The sequence below is a fragment of the Aethina tumida genome, chromosome 1, assembly GCF_024364675.1.
Source record: "Aethina tumida isolate Nest 87 chromosome 1, icAetTumi1.1, whole genome shotgun sequence".
Lineage (NCBI taxonomy): Eukaryota > Metazoa > Arthropoda > Insecta > Coleoptera > Nitidulidae > Aethina > Aethina tumida.
The window spans coordinates 46,496,528-46,514,330 of NC_065435.1; the positions used below are offsets into that span (position 1 = coordinate 46,496,528).

Below are 17,803 nucleotides of genomic sequence, written 5' to 3' on the forward strand. Positions count from 1 at the left end.
TTGGAAAAATTTAAATAAATTTATTGACACACCTCAAAAAAATAATGAAATTCTGTCTGAAAATTAAATTTCAAACTTACTTGAATTATTAATATTTACTAACTAAATTTAATAAATGTGTGAAATTTCATGAAGATGTAATAAAATATTAATTCACTACATTATTTTAGTCTTTAGAAAAATTTAAATAAATTTATTGACGCATCTCAAAAAAAAAAAAACAATGAAATTTTGTCTGAAAAACAAATTTCAAACTTACTTGAATTTATAGTATTTACTATTTAAATTTAATAGATGTGTGTGAATTCATGAAGAATTAATGAAATATTAATTCTCTATATTATTTTAGTCTTTAGAAAAAATTAAATAAGCCACCTCAAAAAAATAATGAAATTTTGTCTGAAAATTAATATTATTTATTTATTAAATTTAAAATATTTTTTATATATATCTAAATAATAAATAAAATATTTATTTCAGTCTTTAGAAAAATCTAAATAAATTAATTGACGCGGTTCAAAAAATTAATTAAATAATGCCTGAAAAACAAATTACAAATTTTCGTAAATAGTATTTACTAACAAAATTTAATATATTTTTTTTATGAATTTCTAAAGAATTAATAAAATATTTGATTCACTATATTATTTCAGTTAAAAAAAATCTGTGAAAATATGTGAAAAACAAATTTATATTTAAATTTTAAGAAAACGTGTACCGTCACTGCAATTAATAGAGCATTTGAAGAGATATTGACCAAACTACTTATTGTTTTTACTCACTATAAATGAGAAATCAGCTTTTTTAATTAACAATAAAAAATTTTATAGCTGCTCTTATTCCTATTATAAACGTATAAATGAAGAGATAAATTTATGTTATCATTTTAATATCTAATGAAACAGGAAAAACATTTGTATAAAAAAATTAAGTTATTAACATATTATTACTTATTCTTTAATTTTTCTAAAAAAAATGTTTACATAGCTGTTTTTATTGGCACATTTCTTTAAAATCCTTTAATATTAATTTAATTAAAGACATTTAATTGTTTTGCCGACTTAAAACTTTGAATTTTTATATAAACAGTCGATATATGTAAAATATCTCTAAAAACTAATATTAATTAAGATAATTTGATGCAGTATAAGAAACTAGAAATATTTTTGTCCAAATTGATTTTAAATATGTATATCCTATCATATTAATTAATTTACAGGTATTTGACAATAAAATTGATAAATCTATCATACTAATTTTTTAGAATAAAATAAATTTGTTGAGATCCAACAATTTCAATGTTTTGAAATTGTGCCCATTTTATCTAAGTAGTAGTAAGTTTTAACCCCATTATACAGATTTAATCATTTTGATTTCTATAAAAACACAGTCGAGAGATGTGCAAAATGCCTCGGGAAAAGTAAAATTAATTAAGATAATTTGACGCAGTATGAGAAACTAGGAACAATTGCAATAAACACTATTCATAATTTCCTGTCCAAATTGATTTCGAAAAGCTATGTAAAAAGTAATTAATATTTTCAAATAAATAATGGAAAAACCTCACGACAAGAAAAGAGAAATGATCACTTAATAATTTAAATTTACCGTAAAATTCTTCGTCTTTACAGATAAACAGCCATAATAGGGACAATGTAGTAATAAAAGTAAAACTCGTTATATCCATAAATACTGGGAATTAGGTTTTAGTATTTGTTTACAAATGTATATGTTCCCAATATTAACACAAGTGTGTTTAGTTCCAATTCCCAAGATTGTTTACAGGCAATTAGTAGTTTAATGGTTTTAGAATAAGTAATTTGCATATTAATCGTAGAGAAAAACGCCACAAAAACAGTTCCACGTTATATGCGTAGCCAAAAAAAATATATATACGAAATAAGGAAACAAGACCGGACTTAAATTCTGCACGGGTGCGAGTGCACAAACACCATGAACTTAATAGGCCGGGCTTAAAAAGCTGCATGTTTACATGGATGATGTGAATTAGGGCCTCGGCACACATGAAACAGTCAACAAAGAGCTTCAGAACAATCAGTGTTAAATTTATGCGGGTGCCTTCCTCACTCAACCCCACATTAAAATCGAGTTGAGTCCCATTCACTTTGCATGATAATGAAGCCTCCAAACCAAACACAAATGTGTTACACAAAGGTTTGCGGCGATGATTTATCCTACTTATGTATGTATGCGCGGATGGGTTTTATGAGGAAATGCACCGGTTTTAGGCATCTACGTTTCGATTATTATTATGCTGATTTTTCTGGATTGGGTTTTAAGTATGGAAATGTAATTTCCATTCAGTTACGGTCGGAATATTTCAGGGATGATGTTTTACTTGAATAAATACAATTAAATTACGTGTTGGAGATAAAGTAGTTCAATTAATGCGGCATCAGCATAATTGCTCGTTAATCAATAACAATAAATGCCTCTAAAGTGGGACTATTTAATTAATAACCATTTTATGCAATGTATCATTTAATTTGTAATTAAGTTATTGTAGACATTAAATTAAATATATGTAAAATAAATGTATTGTATTAAATTGCTACCTATTAATTACCCTTTTTTATACGTATCGTATAAATGTCTATAAACGTTTTAATAACTGATTTGACACCGAAACATCCATATAATTTAAATTTTCAGTCCAGTCGCTGAACTAATATTATGTCAAATTAATTATTGAAAAACCGTAAGACAGGCTGTAGCAAATTATGTTTATTATTCATAATCATTGGTATTAAAGTCATTAATAGATTTTATAACATTATCAGGTTTATATTTTGTTATGCGACATTCCTAACTGGACACAACGAGTTGTTGTTTATATTATAGTTATATTAATTTTAATTTGTTCTCGTTTAAACTAACAATAAGTTTATTAAATCTCTGATTGCATCCAGTTTCACTTATTAGCTTTTCCTGTACCCAACAACTAGTAAAAATCTTCTGTTTTAAATACTGTTTATCCCTTTCATTCATTCACCTTAACAACGTTAAATAATGCCCACTTAATTTTTTTTTTTTTTTTTTGAATTAATTAACAGAAATATTTCAAAATTTAATGACCATTTTAACTGGTTCAAACACGGAAATTAATTTATTTCGACATTTACACGACAGTTATCGGCTAACAACCTAAATTACGGTCCAAATTTCATAACACTCAACTATAAAACTAAAATCCCATATCATTTATATTAACATCGTAAAATAACCAAAAGCATTACGTTTTTATCTAAGGAAATATCGTTGAACGTATTTTATTTCTGCATATTTAATACCATTGAGTGTATTATCATACCTAAAGCTCGACACTAATCTGGCCTCCATATAAGCAAACGTAAACGAATTGCCCAATTATTTTCGTTACTTTTAACAAGATGCGAATCAGGCATTCGATGCAATTATATCGGACGTTTCTCTTTGAAATTTTAAACCATTTACTGTTACTTATCATTTGCGTCACCGAAAACCGAAAAACTCGTTCTTATTTATAAATGCTTGGCACTATTTCAGCAGGCCAAACATTTCTGAGATTGAAATTAAAACGATTTGGTTGTGGCAACGTGGAAATTTTCAATCTGATTTTATGCGAAAAACGAAAAGAATGATTAAATTACCGACGGAACGAAACATCGAGCATGTTAAGAGAATATCCAATAATAAGTAGCATCTTATCTTAATCTAATGTAGTCATTTACTACTTCAGACGTGCTTTCAATAACATATTCCTTATCTTGTGGTTATGTTATTCCGCTATGAAATTCATGTATCTGATTATTATTTAATCATGCGCGTGTAATCTCTCAACACCGGTAACGATTCCCGTACATCCACCGTCCGCTCACAACACAAATATTTATACGTCGGATAGAACAAACGCCGAATTTCGCGTTTCACAAAAGTCGTACGATCCGTAACTGTACACTCGTCGACGGCAATTATTCCGTAAGACACGACATCCAACACCAGTAGGTAAACTGCTATTGGTAATAACATTTCTTGTAATCGAACTGAACTTCCTCGAGCGCAAAGTTCCGGGGTATGACGTGGAAACATGTCCATAACTCTTAAAGTGTCCGATCGCCTTCATCAACATAATGCATTAATTATTATATCAACCCGAGCCATCTGAGCTTGAAGCATGGAATCATTCAAGGCTTGTACCACATTATCGGCTCCGCGTTGCAATTAAGATGAAGTTGCATGATTAAAGGAACGAGCGAACCTTTGTGCACGGGCTTCACTCATTACGTTATTTAACTTTCAATAAATCGAGTTAAAAAAAATTTTGTATGCGCGCCGGACTAACAGGACCGAATTGGCTCCAGTGTCGGCGTAGGTAACGACGTTTTCCGGTTTCTTAAACTGGTGGAACTGACAAACAAATTGTGTTTGTTGGCTTTTGCTGGAACGATTTCAGCGTGCAACGTGCGGGGGAAATTTTGTGCTGAAAGCGGGATGATTATTCGTTAACGTAATCAAATGCGACGCGGCTCTTTGATGGCTCATCTAGTTAGAGAGGAAATGTAATTTTAGCGTAAACGGTGCAGAAAAAAAAGCGGGCGATCTTTTGCATATAATTATTTTTTCGTGTATAATTTATTTATGATTAGGTTTTGGAAGTAGGCAGTTTATTAATGTCTAGAAATGAGATTCAATTTACAAAAGCAAAACTCTTGATGTGGTGTATTATGATGATTTATAGTGAAAGCGTGAAGAGGTCAAAAATAATCGAAATGGGAATTGCAATTTTCAAATAACTACCTCTAACTAGTTCATACACATTTACTTTTTAAATCGTGGGTTATTTTACTGCCAGTGATTGAATTGTCAAAATTGATTATTACTCTATAATAAGGCTGCTGTGATTTACCCTAAAAATATTTAAAAAAAAAATGTGTACCGTCCTATTTAAGTAACTTAGAACAATCCAGTGTTTATGACTAACTACACACAATATACAAATATTAATAAACACCCGTATTTATTTAAACTTATTTTAAATATACAAAATACCTATTTTGGGTAAATAATAATCAAGTTTGTGTGTTTTTTTCTACGATTCCTCTGTTTTCCTCTGTCTCTTTTAACTTGTAAAAATTGTCAGTTTTTATCAGGAAAGTAGTATAAAAATAAATGGCTATTTTAAATTTTCATTGTACCCAGTTATTTTCGTACTTAGATTACATCATACGAATAATAATGTATATATAAATACATAACTAACTTTCTAAAATATTTACAGTTTTGTCATAATTTTAATTGTTAGATTATTAATTATATTTAATCACTCAATGTAACAGTAAATATATCTTTAAAGTTAATTAAAGCTTAGTTTTTATTATTTAGGGTTAATACCCAAATTTTTACTCTTTAATAAATTTTAAATAACATTTTTACCTAAAATAACACAATTTTTGATTATCCATGTTTAAAATTTTTATATTTCATAGCTTCAGTTTCCAGTTTTAGAAATTCTTGGGAAATAAATCTATCTATCTATTATATTTGTCTGTTTGTTTATTTATCTATTGTTGTTTATATATTGTTGGTATCTAAATTTGGTAAATATAGATACCAACACATCTACTCAACTTTATTCTTACACAATTTTTGTATATCATATCTTTCTTACAAGGATAAATGTTTCTGATAAGTAAGAAACCTTCACAGATCAATTCAATTAATCAATTTTTAGTAACCAATGAAGAAAAATATATTTCTCAGGAAATTAATTCGTTTTAATAAAGAATGTGTTCACGAACAACAAATATTCCACCAACATTTAAAAGCAATTAACCAAATTAAAGAAATTTTTATTTTGGTGCACTACAGACTCAGTTACTTACTCTTATTATTTTCCATGTTTTAGTCGGATATTACTTCAATATTCAGGTATTTATTCAATTTTGACATTCTGCGCAAGCCAGTAGTCTACTCAGTGAGTAGAAATTAGAAACAGAGATAAATACATAGAAGTCTATGTTGGAACATCAATTAATATAAAAAAAATAACTAAATTGATATTTTTATGAGATTTCCCATATTTTTGAAGATAAATTCAACGCTTCAATGCCAATTTTTTATTTTTTCCTATAGTTAATATTTATATTTACATAATTTTACATTTTGTTTTTTCAATTTCATCTTCTTTCATCGAAAAGTTGGAGTTGTCAAAATAAATTGATAAAACGACCAAGATTTCGTGAATTTTAAATGTTATGTTAATACGGTGCTGCGCGATCCTCTTCAATGATCACCTCAATGAAAAAAAAGCTGATTCCCAGTATAATGATATAACAAGTTTACCGTATCGAATCGATTCCCTCCTAAATAAATTAATTAAACAAAAACAATTGCATAGCTGGTGATATTCGAAGCTACATTTTTGCGCCGATGTAACTGGGTGTTAATAATCGATCTAATTTTTATCGGCAACAAGAAAAGTGTTGCCAATTTTAAAGTACACGTGATTACGGTACCGTCGACGTTTTATTGTTTCAAAAACGTTCGTATTTAGGTCGCATGTTCGAAAATAAAAGTAACATGGCAAGAGGTAACAAAGAAACGACGTATCGAAAGTGCACACGGCGTTATTACAGACCGAAACGTTTCAATAAACGTAATTGATGTTGCTCTTAGGTTGTCAAAAACGGCCCGCTTTGATTTATATCTATTGAAACGGACGAATATATTCGAAGATGGAATTCAAAAGGAGCAAATAAGATTTGCGTTGCACGTTGAAAAATAAAACCATCCCAGTCTGTGTCTACTGACACAGATCTTCAGTGGTACGAGTTGTACACGCACACATGTCCATATAATAAACATAACTGATATTTTCATATTTATGAGGCTCCACTACTTTCGTTTCGACGTACGATGCCAATGGAACAATTAGTTTTTATGTCCGTTTTATTTTATTCGTTTTCAATTCGGATTTGCAGAAGTATCACTTAACCTGCATTTCTTGCACGGCAATTAGGTAAACAGGAACTAACGTTTACATTGTCGTTTGCCGTTTCATTGAGGACGTTGTTGTGTTTGTTTCGTATTTAACAGGGCTTGTAAATTGGAATTAACAGGTTCCAACATACGTTTTTTTCTTCCAATGATAATATCCAATAAACGTAATAACTCCTCTAATGGCGAATTCCAGTTCCAGCCATCAATTCGCCACCATCGATTCCTTGTGTATTTGTATTAATTAAAAACGATGAGGAGTGTAGTTGTACTTAAGTACATGTGTTTTTACGATTATCACAGATAACAATCTTTCGTCGCCTTGATTTATATTGCGACTCTCTCACTTTTACCAATTTATTGCTGGCGTAAACGTATTTATTTTACAGTTGCTCCGATACCACTCTAACATTACCGTGTGTTTTTATTTCCTGCTTAAGCGAAATTTATTTCTTCCATCTGTCGCTGAATTATGCATAATTATATACATCGACAGTCCTGGTCTTCCTGCGAAACGGCAAATTAAACGATTAGCATATGCGACGAGAGATATTTCGGACCGTCGTCGATCAAAATCGATCCATTAAAATATTAAAATATCGGTTAATGGAACGGAAGATGAGCCATTAGTTTGCGAAAAATATTCCATTATGCCAATCTATATTATATATGTATTTTATGTGACAGATACCTTAATTAAATTAAGGAAGAAAAAAACAAAACTGCCGCTATATAATTCAACAGATGACTAAGTAAGAAATACCACTCAATAAACAAAAACAAATTTAATTTATATAAAATTGGTCGAAGATGTGCCGAGTGCTGCGAAGGTTCCGTTTGAATTTAAGTTTTGTGAGAACAAATGGTTCGTTCTTATTTGTTCAAATTTATATTGTTAACTGTCCGTCTATCTCTTATAAGTGATTATAACAACAAATAGAAAAATAATCAAACAACACAACGGTATATAATTGAACAATGTCATTAAGAAAAGAGGTACAATTTTATAATATCTTAACAGGAAAATCATAATAACCCAAATAATTTTGGCTAACCATAACGGTCAAAAGAGTCTGATATTTAAACAACCAACAAACTAACGGATCCAAACGTTAATTAGACCTTCTTGTGACAATTAATACATACCAGATTGTTTCAAAATGGTTCATCATTTGAACGCGACTGAGATAATTGGATAATTTGCTTTTTATGTTTGTTTTATTTAAGTTTTATTAGTTTAGTGGAGATGATTGATTATTTACAAATAGTTAAAGTCGAAACGAAGTAACTAAGTTGTATCAAATCAATTGATTTACGTGTAAATTAACTGTTTTTATTGTTATTTTTTAAGACCTGGAAACATTCCTATTACATAGTAAAAATATTCCTCCTTCTGAAGCAAAATGTGTTTTCTTAAAAGCTCTATCTAACATAAAATCAAGTCTCCAACCTCAAGTGGGACATTTGAACATAATTAAGACGTACCGAGAATAATAGTTGTATAATCTACTTTTTTGTATGTATTATTGAAGTTTTATTAGTATAGCGAAGATATATAGTTAATATCAAAACGAAGTAACTAGGATGTAATAAATCAATTGATTTACGTATCGATTAACTGTTGTTTGTTTTTATTCTTTAACATCTAAATACATTCCTTTTACTTGACAAAAACATTCCTCCTGTTCTGATATGAAAATGATTATTTAAAAACTTTATCTGGAATAAAATAAAATAAGTCTCTGATCTCGAATATCAATGGTACACGTGAAACTGGTACATCTGAACACAACTGAGACTTACTGAGTGCAACAATTATATAAATAAGTATTATTATAAAGTATTTTTCGTATGTATTATTTAAGTTCTATTAGTTTATTAAAGATGATTGATGATTTTTATAAAATTAATATATAAAAATGAAATAATTAGGATCTAATAAATTAATTGATTTAAATATCGATAAACTGCTAATTATTTTTATTCTTTGACATGTGGACACATTCTATTTACTTGACAAAAACCTTTCTTCTGTTCTGAGGCAAAAATGATTTTTTAAGAGCTTTATCTGACATAAGATCAAATAAGTCTCTTATCTCGAATATCAGTGGCACATTGGATACAGGCGACGATCACAAATCCATCTGAACGTCAGCACAAGACACGATGGGGAACGATATTTGACCATTTTGGCTTCGGAAACTTGTAAGTAAACCGCAAACGTGTTTGTTTTCGTTCTGCACTTCGGTCGAAATTGGTTCCCGAAAATAATTTGCCACGTCTGCGCTACAATAAATTATACACACTCACACACACACACACACACACGGGCCAGTGTGCCGAAAAAAAGACGAACGTATTTTATTACAGGGCGGTTTTGTCTTTCTACGAAATCCCGAGACCTGAGAATGGGGCATTTCGGTTACATAATCAATTAAAAGTAAATTATACTTTTTTTGTTCCACGGTTATTTGAGAGGGCGAATTAAAAAACCATTTTGGATGCGTTACATGCAGATTTGATCGGGTGGATCTTATTACCGATTGCTTTTTGCATTTTTTTTCTTTGAATGATCGACAAATTATACGGACCACACCTTATTATTTCGTACTCCCACAACTTACGGTGCTGCAAATTAAAATCAGATTTGTTTGGGCAGAACTTTAGTTATTTACTTTTGTAAAAATATATAAAATGTTTGTACCTTACAGCATTGCAAATAAAAATCAAATCAATTAATACTCTCAAGCTACTAAATGAAGAAAAAACATTGCATTCACAATTTAAAGTTTACAATTAAATAAATGGTACCAATTAAACGCTTTAATACTGGATAATTCAATAATATATTTTGTAATTAATTCGGTATTTAAGCAACTTTCATCAAAATAATTAAAAAGAACTGCAATTACGAAGTATCATTCATAATATTTCCAATGGCAAAACCTAATTATCGGGATGAACCAATTAACTAGTTCTGGCAAATCAATTTCAGATTGACATTAAATACTTTCTACCTGCTATTCATCTTTTTGTACGTTTTAATCGATGGTCTGCTTGAATCCATCAAACAGATACAATCGATCGGTTTAATAAATAATGAATGAATACAATTCGACGACCTTGAAGGAAATCATATTAATATCATCGATCTACTAGTCCCAATTTCGGTCTGAAACAAACACTAAACCCGATTAAATTCGAATTAATATTGTTATTGTGTAAATAATCAAGTAGGTAATATAATATTTAATTAAGGGCATCTGTTACGATAAATATTTACTGTTCATTATAATACCAAAATAGGAAATCAATTAGAGTTTATCGTTAAACCATTAAATTATAATTAACCCATAATAATTAGAACAAGTTATTTTATTATAAGTTTATGGCACCAATTTTATTCGACTGTTTTGTGTAAAACAGATTTAGTTTAATGAGACGAGTATCATTCGACGTAATAAAATTAACGAGAAACATCAATGATCGAATAGAAGGCGAACCCGAGACGTTTATTTATTGTAAATTTTTAACGTATTCCGTACCACATATCTTTCAGTATTTACATAATCGTTAACGATGCAAACGTACAGTTATTCGTCTGACGTTCCCCAAGCTAATTATTTATTGCAATCATTTGAAATCGTATGAATGCACGTCTGGATTAAGGTTTTTACCTGAATTTCGTACGTGAATTGGGACAATGGGTTAAAATATTCCGAACTGCAACCGTCTATGTGACCTATCTGTATGGAGATTTTATATACATGGGAAAACCGACCGCAGCAAGATTATAAAGTTGTTGTTGGCGTTGAGGCACAGGAATGATTGTTTTAAATGTATCAGATGAAATGCTATTTTATTGCGTATATAACTCAAATTTATTTATCACGTACATTGAATATTGATGTGGATTACGTAAAAATTTAAGTAAATTGTAGTGTGCAAAAATCCCATAAAATAATTTACAGTTTAATAATAAATTGAATTGAATTCATATAAACACACAATGATAATGTTATGTTTATGTTTTTTTAGTTTTTTTAACCTGGTCTGATGTCTGATGACAAGAACTGTAAATATGTCTAACATTCTTGTGGTTTATCCACTGACCAACATTTACGGTGTCTCTTTTTTATATGAAAATTGTAATAGAATCTAATGTAAATAATATGTGGCCACAAAAATTAAATTTATCATTTTTTATAACAAAATAATAAGTTACAAAAGTCATTTTTAGATTTGCTTTATGTTTAACAATTAAAAAATAATGATTAAATTGCTTTTCATATGTTTTTTTTGTAAAAAAAAATAATTAATAATAAATTGTGATTTAATAAAAAACCTTATTTTTTATTTGTTTTTAAGAATTTTCGTCAAGTTTAAGAATTTTAAGAATTAGATACGTGTGAAATTTAATGTGTAATAGTGTCCCAAATTTGTTTATTTTTTCTGTCACACACAAGATAGAGAAAAACTGACTGACACATTTTTTTATATTGGTTTCCACAAACCACATTTTGATATCTGCGACTGTTTCTGAAATATTGATGAAAACTTTTTTACTTACTTTTTTAAAATATGGTAAATACTTATCTCAAAAAAGTAGTTTTTTAAAATTTCGAAATACTCTCTGTATTTTTTATATAAATGGAAATAATTGAATTTAACTTCAAAATATATAAAATGTATAATTTATGATTATCCATCTCTCTTTATCGAAACTATAACGATATTTGTGGCAGAAATTTAACATTGTGTTCTATTAAACACATAAAAAATAAATAATATGTATCCATTTTTATTTAAAATAGAAGTCATAATTAAATTTGGCTTTAAAATGTTGAAAAAAATCAGTAGATATCTCGATATTTCTGATGAATTTCATTATATTTTAGAGAAAGATATTTTAATGTATAAATTTTGGAAGAGCTTGATACTTTTCTAACATTTTGAAGGCTAACTCAATTATGGATTTCATGTGAAATAAAAAATAAGCAAATAATATCTCGAAATTATAAAAAAAGATACTATTATATGATAAGGTAAGTATTTTATATGAAAATATTGTCTGTTGAAAGTTGAAAAAATAAATAAAAAAATTATTATACTTTTTAAATCTGTCAGTTTTCGTAAATACTTCAGAAAGGTTAGAAATATATAATTGAACTCTGTACACTGTGAATCTAACTCGTAAAAGCCAATTTGGTACACCGTGTACTAACTCTTCTAATACATTTTTTTATATGAGAAAATACAGCAGTAATCACTTGAAATATATTAATACCCTACATTATTTTAATAGCATATTAACATTGGCCAATTTTAGAGCATAAAATTAAATGTTCTTTTACCATTAGAGATACCTAAAATTACTCGGTGAACATTACTTTAGCACATTAAATAAAATTACACAGCCATCCCCGTTTCCCGTTTCAACACGTCTAAATCCAATTAAACACTAATGCACGACAGATGTCTCGGTAACGTCTGGAACGATCGAATTAGCACTGTTTAATAGTTTCGATAAAACAACCAGAAATTATTATACGTAATAAAATTAACGCATAAAGAAAGCCCACACAGGCAAATTAATGTAGTCTAATTACTTGGGAGGTACAGTTAAACAAATCTGTCTAGCTGCAGGCATTACTGCATCCCGACACGGTCTTTAAACCTCGCATGCATTCGTACCAGACACAATAATTGTAGACTATTTAATTCAATCGCATTAAGACATGGAAATATTTCGTCTTGATGTGCATTCGTCAACGGCATCTCCGGGCCGAAATAAACGACGGGAAGATTGTGCTAGTGCAAATAATAAATTGCGAGTAAAGAAAGAAAGAAAGAAAGGGAAAAAAAGGATTTCTGCGTAACGAACCGGCGGCTCGGAAATTCATTGAATGGTCACAGATTCCGAGTGGCTTATTTCTGGAATAGTGTAACACGAAGAGGATACGTGTCGTAATTAAATTAATTAACGTACGAATAATACCATGAATCGTGTTTGCTGGAAGTCAACGTTTAGAAAATTAAAAGACCAATATCCGCCTTTAATATCTCACACGTCTTCCACTGTTAAAAAATATACGCAAATTAATATAATAATACTAATTTCCTTAAGCATTGCACGGAGTGTGGGCAATCATTACTTAGAACTGGTTCTCATTGAAAAGCTCCAAGCCTTGCACTTGCATTGTTAAAAATTGTTATTATTAATCAATTTCGTGATCAAATGATTAGGAATCAATTTCTCCTTTGGCAGCACGCAATGGATACGCGGCCACAATGAATCTGTGGAATACGCTTCGAGCAATTAACACGTTTGGTTTATACCTATCTATTAAACGGTAGTTCTGAAGACGTTTTATGTATAAAAGAATAGATAAATATAGATTAACGACCACAATGACTCATGGAAATATCAAAGGGAAACGTTCTCGCATCTTTTATGTCTTAATTATCTCTGAATTCATGTGCAAGTTGACATGTCCATGTATTTGTGTAGCGCCGCAAGAGATGTAGTTACATATAAAGTTAAATTCTTACTATCGATTACTGATATTAAACGGCTATATTATAGCAAAAACCACTCGTCAAGACTAGTTTATATCTCCTTAACATTGATTAAGGCGATATAAATTTTCTGAATGGTTTCCACGCTTTGCGAAGCAAATAAAACGTTTATATTTGTACTGTATTGTATCTACGGCATACTTGACGTTGACCATAAATATTTTTGACGTAAGAAAAATACCAGTCGCAAGTATTTTATTACACATAGATACCTACTTATCAGTTACGGATAAAGAAAATCTTAAATAATGGTATCAAAAGTGTATCTATACTAAGAAATCATTCGACCGATAATACTTATTTGCTGCAACATCAAATGTGATAAATCTTTCCACGCGGCGATATTTAAAATGATAAACGCAGCAACAAGCAATATTTCCGGGGTTGATACTGTCTCGCACTGTCTCACGCTATTGATAACTCCTCGCTGAGTTACTGTTTTCTTTCACAGACGCCGGATATCGGTTTCAAAATGTATAAATTTGTGGGAACCGTATAATATTCGGTTATAAAACTACTTATTTTTAATTTTATTATAGTTTAAACACATTTTTTAATTATGAAAATTTGTACCAATGAAGTGAAATATTTAAAACTGATTAATAATTAAGATAAGCATAAATTGTGGTACATTATCATTATTATTAAGGTATTATGAAAAATATATTGTATATTAATAAAAAACATATTTTTGATCAACTAAACCATAGAATAAAGTTCAAAAATATATAAGAATACCAAACAGTGACTTACAACATTAGTTCCCACAATCAGATTAATGCTTGTTAAAATATTTTTAACAATATGTATCTCAGTAGTATCATTAGTGAATGAATACAGAGTGTATTAGACAAAATTTAACTTGTAATCTTGTTAGTACTAACGGTTTATGAGAACTAATGTTATTAGAAGAACCAAATTTATTAAAAGAATTTTTAATTTTGTCACAGATTTATATTTTATTTTGAAATTTTCAAATTAATTTTTTTAAACTTCAAAATTATTGTCATTCTATTTTTATCTTCAAATTTAACAAATTTATAAACAAATCTGAATATATTTCTTTTTTCATTTTAAATTTTTTAATTCGAAAAAAAAAATCAATATATGGAATTAAATATTTATTTTTATCTCTCTTCAAATTTCAAAATTTTTAATTCAATTTTTTTGAATTTCGATAAATAAATGAAACTATAATTTATTTGTATATAAATAAATAAATTATTATAATATAAATTTTATTACTGAACAGAAAAAATCAACATTAACTAATTTACATGAATTTATGTATTATTTATTTTTAAGTTTCTTGAAACTTTAATATGTTTAATTCAATTATTTTGTACTTTTTCTTAATGTTTTGAAATTTTTATCTTAGATTTTTAAAATTTTGTTTGGAAAAATATACTCAACGAAAATAATAAAAATTAATTAATTAATTTACATAAGTATATATATATATATATATATATATATATATATATATATATATATTTATCTTCAAATTTAGAAATTTTTAATTTAATTATTTTTATATTAGAAAAATATTTATTTTTACTTTTACTCAAATTTTGACATTTTTAATTCAATTTTATACTTAGAAAAATAAATTGAACCAATATTGTTTATGGGCAATCAAAATTAACGAACTTTTATACAAACTTGACATTATTTTTATTTTATTTCAAATTTTGAAACTTTCAACACAATTTTTTTCTCGAAAATTATATTCAACTCGAATAATATACATTTTCATATTCATATTTAAATAAATTGACTTAAAAGGCTGTTTATAAAAAAATGAAATTAACATGATTATGAAAATATTTATAACATTTAACAAAATTAAAATTCTCATTAAAATAATATAAGAATCTGAACCAGTCTTTTTTCTAAAGAAATCTGAGATTATATGAATTATATATATGAAAAACAACATTAAATGGATTCAAATATCCAGAAATATTTTTTCTGACGCATTTAACAACGAATAACTGAGTGCAGTCATTAATGAATACAGTATATTAGGCAAATTTTGTTGGTACTAAGAATACTAACGGTTTGTGAGTATTAATGTGACCTCACTCAAATATTTTTAACATTTAACTAGAAGAACCAAATTGATAAGAACGTGACTTTTAATTTTGTTAATTAATCACTAGTTAAATTATAAATTTATAAATACCATACTAAGAGGTTGCTAAATTCAATGTATAAAAATACCCAAATTTTCATCATTTTTTATACGTAAAAAGTGGACCTCTAAAACAATGCTAGTGGCATGCATAAAGCTTTTTATTGTCCATCCTTCGAGCCATTATTCATTTAAATCGAGTAATAAACTGAAAAGTTACGGGGGCGTTTCCATCTTATCTGGTACATAAAAGTCAAAATCTGTGTACCGCACGTAAGTTCCATGCGAAATAAATTCACGTAGTTAATTAAATTAAATGTTCATAAAATATTACTTGTTAACCATTCCCAAAAAACCGTTAGAACTTTCTACATATCTACATTATATTATACTAAACAAATGCAACTAGAATATATGGAATGTTTTTGAAGACGTTTACGTATGCAAAATAGTCGGCAGTTTAACAAGAATTCTAGTTTATACAAACCCACATGCCACGAATATTTCACTTCATATCTGAAAATCTTGTTACGTTAATTCTTTAAATTGCAAATATTTCTCAACATATTTTTTATTCCATAAAAATAGCACACGATCGCGGAATCTACAGTTGTGTTTCTGTGTCGGGATATATGTGTATATATTTTTTTATTAATAAAAATAGGCTTTAATTGCACGGTTTATAAAACACGAAGCATTAATGGTTTATAAATTATAATATAGTCTTAGTTCGTGAGCCATTAAACGAAAACCGTTTCTCAGGTATACGCAAAGAAATGCCAAATTAACTATTAGGAATGCAGTCAATGCTTAACTGAGTACGAGAAAATTTATGCGGCGTTATGAGTACCTTACAACCTTTTATTTGTAGTTTATTTAAGAATTTGCATTTAATAGAAACATAGCTCTGTTACATCAGGAAATAATAACCCCCACATTATAGCGGAGCCACATATTTACGATCGGCCCGATTAAATTACGGGTTGGTTACCGTACGGTACGGTAATCTCATAAGATCAGTAGCGTTATTTTTTTCTCTGTTTTTTTTTCTCCAAAGTCCAAACAAAAAATTCATTTCAATATAGATTATGATTAATTAATTACTTTGGAAGTTTAAATTAGATGGTGTTACTAATACGTTTTTTTTTTCTGTTCGCAGGTACGTTGGCTTAAGTGATTGTCGACATGTAAGTAATTGTATGTGAAATTCGATACGGGAGCAAAAACAATTTATCAAAATCAATTAATAAACGAATTAGGATCGCCTGTCGAAGTCATCATACATCAAATTGGGTCGTTCATTATAAAAACTTGTCTAGTTTCAGTTTATTGATGGAACACGTTATTAATAAGTCATGCCCATTATAAAATTGCAAATAATCCACAACAAATCCGTGTTTGATATGAACATCCTAGATTCTGGTTAGATAGCACTAATTAATCGTGACAGTGTTTCTGTTCATTTTTTTTTTCTATTTGCACAAAATGGTACAAGGACTTTCATTATGTTTATAATGTGGTTGCTGAGCATTAAAATTAATTATTAATTGTACAGTAACAGTCTTGCTGTCAGATAATTTGTGGTTTTAATAAGTTTTCATTCGCATATTTATGTTTTAATCTTTATTTTATACTGAAAAACATTCATTCGGCTCAAAAATATTATTTTTGAAATGGCTAAACCAATAACTTTACTTACTTATTTCTTTATTTTCTTTTAAATTTTCAGTTTATTTATTTATTTATTTATTTATTTATTTATTTATTTATTTATTTTTGTACACAAGATTGGTTACAGAAATTAAAAGTACAGGAATTAATATAAATTTCGTTATTTTTTATTCTGCTTCAAATTTTGAAATATTCGAGGCAAGTTTTTTATAATTCCTTTCAAAATATACATTCAACACAATAAATAAAAGCAAAAAATAACTAATTTATGTATATTAAAAATATTTAAAATAATATTTTTGTTATTTAAAAAACAAATTTATCTAAAATTACACAGTATGTATTTATTTTTATCTTTCTTGAAATTGAAATTTTTAATTTTCTAATTCAATTATTTTGTAATTTATTAAACTAATTAACACT

At 28.1% G+C, this 17,803-nt stretch overlaps 1 protein-coding gene across 1 annotated transcript in view; it reads left to right on the forward strand.

Moving 5' to 3' along the window:
- LOC109598733 (serine protease inhibitor dipetalogastin) overlaps nt 1–17,803 on the forward strand; it is a 35,898-nt gene that overhangs the window by 992 nt on the left and 17,103 nt on the right. The gene's annotated exons all lie outside the window — the stretch shown is intronic.